Source organism: Epargyreus clarus, unplaced genomic scaffold (genome assembly GCF_041222505.1).
Source record: "Epargyreus clarus isolate Ecla_fem2 unplaced genomic scaffold, WU_Ecla_fem_2.2 ptg000008l, whole genome shotgun sequence".
Classification (NCBI taxonomy): Eukaryota; Metazoa; Arthropoda; class Insecta; order Lepidoptera; family Hesperiidae; genus Epargyreus; species Epargyreus clarus.
Window position 1 is genome coordinate 4,839,859 of NW_027332216.1, and position 5,985 is coordinate 4,845,843.

General features: G+C 31.8%; 1 long non-coding RNA gene across 1 annotated transcript; it reads right to left on the reverse strand.

Moving 5' to 3' along the window:
* Positions 1-1,306: 1,306 nt before the first annotated feature.
* LOC140744000 (uncharacterized) lies at positions 1,307-2,681 on the reverse strand. The gene is made up of 3 exons (XR_012102517.1): positions 1,978-2,681; positions 1,503-1,681; positions 1,307-1,346 (listed from the first exon to the last, which is right to left on the reverse strand). It is a non-coding gene; the product is annotated as an uncharacterized LOC140744000 (long non-coding RNA).
* Between the last annotated feature and the right edge of the window lie 3,304 nt (positions 2,682-5,985).

The window sequence follows — 5,985 nt, forward strand, 5'->3', positions numbered from 1 at the left end:
CGACTTCAAGGGCCGTATTAATAAACCGATCTCAAGTTTGAGATCTAACTCAAGTGCGATCTTAAGTTCGTTATCGTATTAATAAAGAAAACTTAAGTGTCAAACATTAAACGCGCTCTCACTTGAGATCTGTCATCGCATTCGCTAATTTATAAATCAAACTCACTCTCAAGTAGCCTCTTGAGATGCGTTCTGAGATGGTATTAGCTGAGTGTAGTCGGACCTTGACTTGAGACGACGTTTACGAACAGCCGCGAAATGGATTTTGAAAATATTTTCGACGAAATCGATTATTACGATTATCATGAATTATTACGATAATATTGATGATCATTTTAGTTCTCGGTTACGGAAAATTTATTTAAGGGACGCTCAAAATCCTTTTTAAATGCCTATAAAAAATTTCAAAAAAGGTATAGATTCTATTTACACTTCTCTTTCACAGTATCACTAATTTTTATATAAATTTATATCTTGGTTCATCTTCATAATTTAACTATTATGATTTAAATTTTTATGTTATATTTTTTTAATTAAATGTAATTTTTATTAATTAATTGTAATGAAATTATTTTATTTTTTATTATTTCCAGGATTGATTGATTTAATTAAGATTGCAATTGTAATTAATATATTTATACTGAGTTTGAATTTCTGTAATGTATTTTTTGTACCTCTTATTATTCAATTGCATGCTACTTTGCACTTATAAGTGAAGTGATATTTACTGCTATTTACATACAAAGTGTAACCAAATGTGTAAGGTAAGGCTGGTATGTGTCTAAAATACTACAAATATAATTTTATAAACAATATATTATACAAAACTATTTCTAGTATTACAATTATAAAATATTAATTCCTTTTCAAAGTAGATTTAAATTTTAAATTACCAGCTTTACCTGAAAAAGAAAAACCAGAAATGCTTTATAATATAACCTAATTATACAAAATAGGAAACTTATTAAATTCTATTATTCCAAATGTAGCTTTAATTCATAATCCCAAATATAGTTCTAAAAAAAAAGAAAATGAAATTCCTTATAATATAATCTTTTATATTAAATAGGAGACTTATTATTACTCAAAATGTAACTCTAAATTATAATACCAAATATAGGTTTTAAAATATATAACTATTGTATTTTCTCTATTTTTATTGAATATAATAATAATGTTATAAGTAAATAACAGCTATATAACCTAATAAAATCAAAAGCTTTTCTTTTTTTTCTAACATTGAGGCAGCAGGCGGATGCAAAGATGGTGAACAGGGTGGAGTGCTAGGCTTGATTATAACTTTCTCCTTTTCTTGTGTATCATCAGGTGGGGCGTAACAGTCATTTCTAAAATAAAAAAGAATATTAGTAATGCAGTCTGAAATATTACTAATTATTGTATAACCTTAACTAACGCATAGCTAACTATATTTAGATATGTAGATGTAGTACTTCAAATAGTTAGATATGTAGAGTAACTTTTAAAACATTTAAAATACATACCTGATACAGTGTTGGAATCAATTACATCATCAGCACTAACAAGTAGCCCTGGAGTCAGCTACGATACATCTGTATTCATTTCTGCATCACTGGTAGATGGGCCGCCTCCATTTGACAATGTTTTTCACATTGTTGTTGCTTTAGGTCATCCACAACCGCATAAGTTGTTTACTCGTATCCTACAACATTATCATAAATATAAAATCATGCCACTTTTATCAAATACAAGTCATTTGTATCTATAAGTTTATGTTAATTCTAAATTAATAAGATTATAGTAGCTCTGTAGGGAAGTTAACCTATACTACAGGTTTTTTACCCAATTTAGGCAGCTGACGATACTGAATTAAAATAAACGATTATAATAAAGACTACTCTGAGAAGATTGTAATTGTACTAATGCTTCATGAAATAAAGAATTATTATTATTTGATTTAAGGTTATTAGTACACATGAAAAATAGATAAGTACTTACTTGACGGGGTATGTGGGAGCTGGCATTATATTTACTAGCAATTTTATACCATGCAGAGTTCTTCTGTTGCAAATAAGGTCCGTCAATTTTTTTACACTCCACTACACTATTATATGAAAACATTTTTTCCACTTCACTGAATATGTGTTTCTTATTCATTTCCATAATAAAACAGTCCAACTAATGTAAATACAGCTAAATAATTCGCACTTCACAACCAACTCATAACAAATAACAATGGAACAAAAGTAAACAAACTAATGACGCGACGCGTTTTGTTCACAGTAACAGTATCTGAAATCGAAATCGTAATATTTTTTCCGAAAAATATTGCACGTGAAATCTTTTACTTTTTATTTAGTATACGATTTAAAAATGATTTGTTATTTTTATAAATATATTTAATGAGATATTTCACTACAACAAACATTTTATTGCATTAGCAAAGGAGCGGAAACGAAACGCTGCATGACGTGATTGTAATGTTCAACTCTCATTCATTCATAGCTGTCATTTTAAAAAATATTTTTAATCTGTTCTACTATTTCGAATGAGATGCTTCTCTTGAGACCGGTATCAAATGATACGCACTTGATACTCATTTATTAATTAGCGACGCTCTCAAGTCGCTGATCGCAACTTAAGAGCGACTCAGTTGATACGAACTTAAGATTGATATTGAGATCCATCTATTAATACGGCCCCAAGACCTTCAAGATGACTTTCATTTATATACACATCGTTTATCTCTTCTAGTATGACTGTTGACAATCTTTCAAGATGGTTTAAGCTTAAAAATAGCGCTACAAGATATTACCGCCCAACTTTTAAGTGCAGTTTTAATTAATGAAGTAACCCAGATAACATTCTGGCGCTTTTCAAAAGTACAATTTATTTCGTGTTGTAAGTACAGGAAAGGTTGTATCTCGAAGTTGGATGGTTAAGATTTATAACGATGTTACAGACTAAAATCGATAGATGTGCCTTTACGTAATTTTAAACTTTTTAAAAGTTTAATTAGAAAAAGGTGATTTTATTCGGGTTACTAACTTTTTTTTTATAATATAGGTAGGAGTAGCAGACGAGCATGTAGTCCACCTGATGGTAAATGGCTACTGCCGTCCATGGACATCTGTAATCAACCTCAGATAGGATTAGGTATTCCTACCTGAGGTCGGCCACAGATGCGCCGATACCCCTAAGCGAGGACTAAGCTGGAACGCCTCAGAAAAGTCTGTCTCCCTTACCACACCCTTCAAACCCTAACACAGCAGCGCCTAACACTGCTGTTATTAGGTAAAAATAGGGTTCTACCACCTTCAAAACTTAAGTAACTAGGGTAACTAACTAGGGTAACAAAACATTGTAGGTAGTATATACTGTTTGCCTAATTATCTGAGTAGAAAAAGAGCATGCAGTCCACACGATGGCATGTGGTAACTAACTCCATATAGAACAGATATCCTACCGGCTACAGATGCGCCATAGAATCTCTGTCATTTCGTTTGAGGACCTAGATGGTTAAAATTGCATACCTTACCCGGTGAAATATGTTTGAACTTTATAAATTGTACAACATCCTATGTAATACCATATTTATTTTATTATGATTATGGTTGGCTTCTGTATAACTCAGTTGGCGTCCACATCCTCCCAGTAAAATGCAAGAACTGCTTCAAGGCAGACATGGTTGGGGTGGTTGTAAAATGGTAAATAGAGAATAGAGCCATAAGTAATGGACATACGAGCTATATTTATACATACCTATGTATTTATTTTTGATTAAATTCGTCTTAAACCTGATCTTCATGGATACTTACAAATACACTCACATATACCTAATACATAAGAAATCGATGTAATCATATTCTAAGAAACACATTAATTTGTAAAACAATATGTTATTCCATTGTTTTCGGTCATTCTGAAAAAATAAATCTTTGATAATCACAGCATCTGTGACCCGTTAAGCTGAAACTTATTAAAATCGTTGGGGCGAATAAGACCAGTCCTTAATATATTTTTTTTAATTTAACCGAAGTAATTGGCTGATTAGGCTGTTTAAAAAATAGTAACAAAAACAAAAACTTATCCTAAAATATTATAATAAGTACCTAATCTTAAGTAAATAAAATACAATATCTAATAATGAAATTTTCTATGTGCCTACTTATGTTTATTTTTAATGATGCGTATATATAATAGTAAAGTATACGGAGTAAAAAATATCAACTGAGTATTCGTATAAAATGATACATACCATATACCTACTACATTTTATAGTTTGACTCCGGAGGCACCATCGCCACATCCATTTCAGCTTTTTAGCAACCATGTTTATCTGGATATGCTCATTTAGTACTTTTATATCTTATATATAAAATTCTCGTGTCACAATGTTAGTTACCGTACTCCTCCGAAACGGCTTTACCGATTTTAGTGATAAGGGCTATTCACCCTTAACATTTTTTTATTTATATGGTAACACAACGTTTGCCGGGTCAGCTAGTTACCTATGAAAAAAAATAGTATTGTGCTCCTTCTACTATCGCCAGTAAAACGATTTGCTAAACTTTAAAAACAGGCGCAATTTTTAACAAAACCTCGAATTTGGTATAACCCTTTGTGGTTCGACTCTGGCGGCACCACCGCCATACATATTTCTGCCTCATAACAGCAGTGTTAAACGTTCTGGTTTGAAGGGTGTGGTAAGGGAGACATTCTTTTCCGAGGCGTTCCAGCTTAGTCCTCAGGGATAGCGGCGCATCTGTAGCTGACCTCGTGTAAGAATATCTAATATCTAATCCTATCTGGGGTTGATTACAAATGTCCCTGTCCGGCAGTATCCACTTACCATCAGGTGGACTGCAAGCTCGTCTGCTACTCCTATATTATAAAAAGAATACTTATCCTTAGCAATATTTTTATTTACTAAAGCTTTGCATGATTTATCCATATTTCAGTAGAAAACTGTTGTTTTCCGCTCATTAAGTCAAAACAACTCATAACGCAGTGAATGTCATCGAGTATTTTTCCAGTTGCATAATGTTAATCGACACTTTTTACGCTTGTCCGCTCTTCAAGCGATCTTATTATACAAACAGTGCGTCATTCTGTACTGTTGTTTTCCCGACAGGAATTATCGTTGCATTCCATGGCTATTATAGTAATAAAACAGTTCACGTGTTAAGTTGTCACTGACAGGACTTTTCAAGTGACACCCTAGTGGTTGAAACCTTGTAACTCAATCTCTCAACGAAGGTCCGAGGTTCAAATCTAAGGCACCTCTGATTTTGCAAAGTTTCGTGCACATTCGATATTAATTGTTATCATTTACGATAACAGTGAAAAAAAGACAATTTAAATTAAAAATCAGGCAGGAATTTGACATGTCAGTCGTTTATAGTCATATCATATATATTATTTATTTATTTATTTATTTTATAAGTTTTTGTACACGGAAAAAACAATTATTAACAGCAAACATTATGAAAATAGAGTACAAAGGACTGCTTATTTCAAAATGAAATCTCTTCCAGCAGCCCTGAGATCGGAATGCTCATATGAAAACAAATTTAGCGTGCATAAAAACAAAACTATAAACTATTAAACTAATAATTAAGTATAAGTATATATATATATATATATACATACGATATAAACATATAAATAATATATATATATATATATATATATATATTATACATACATATTATATTATGAAAGTGATAAATAATGCTCTTTGACTCTTTTTTTAAACAAAGAGATATTCTTAGTGAGACGAATATTAGGTGGTAACGAATTCCATAGTCTAACCGCATGAACAGAGAAGGAGTGAGAATAGAGAGAGGTTTTGTGGGAAGGGTAATTTAAAAGGGATTTAAGGTGAGATCTGCAGGGTGCCAGAGAGGGCCGTGCATACGTAAAACGTTGCTTCAGGTACGAAGGAGAAGAAGGATTTTTCAGGATATTAAATAAGAGACAGAGGATTCGAGTATTCCTGCGTGA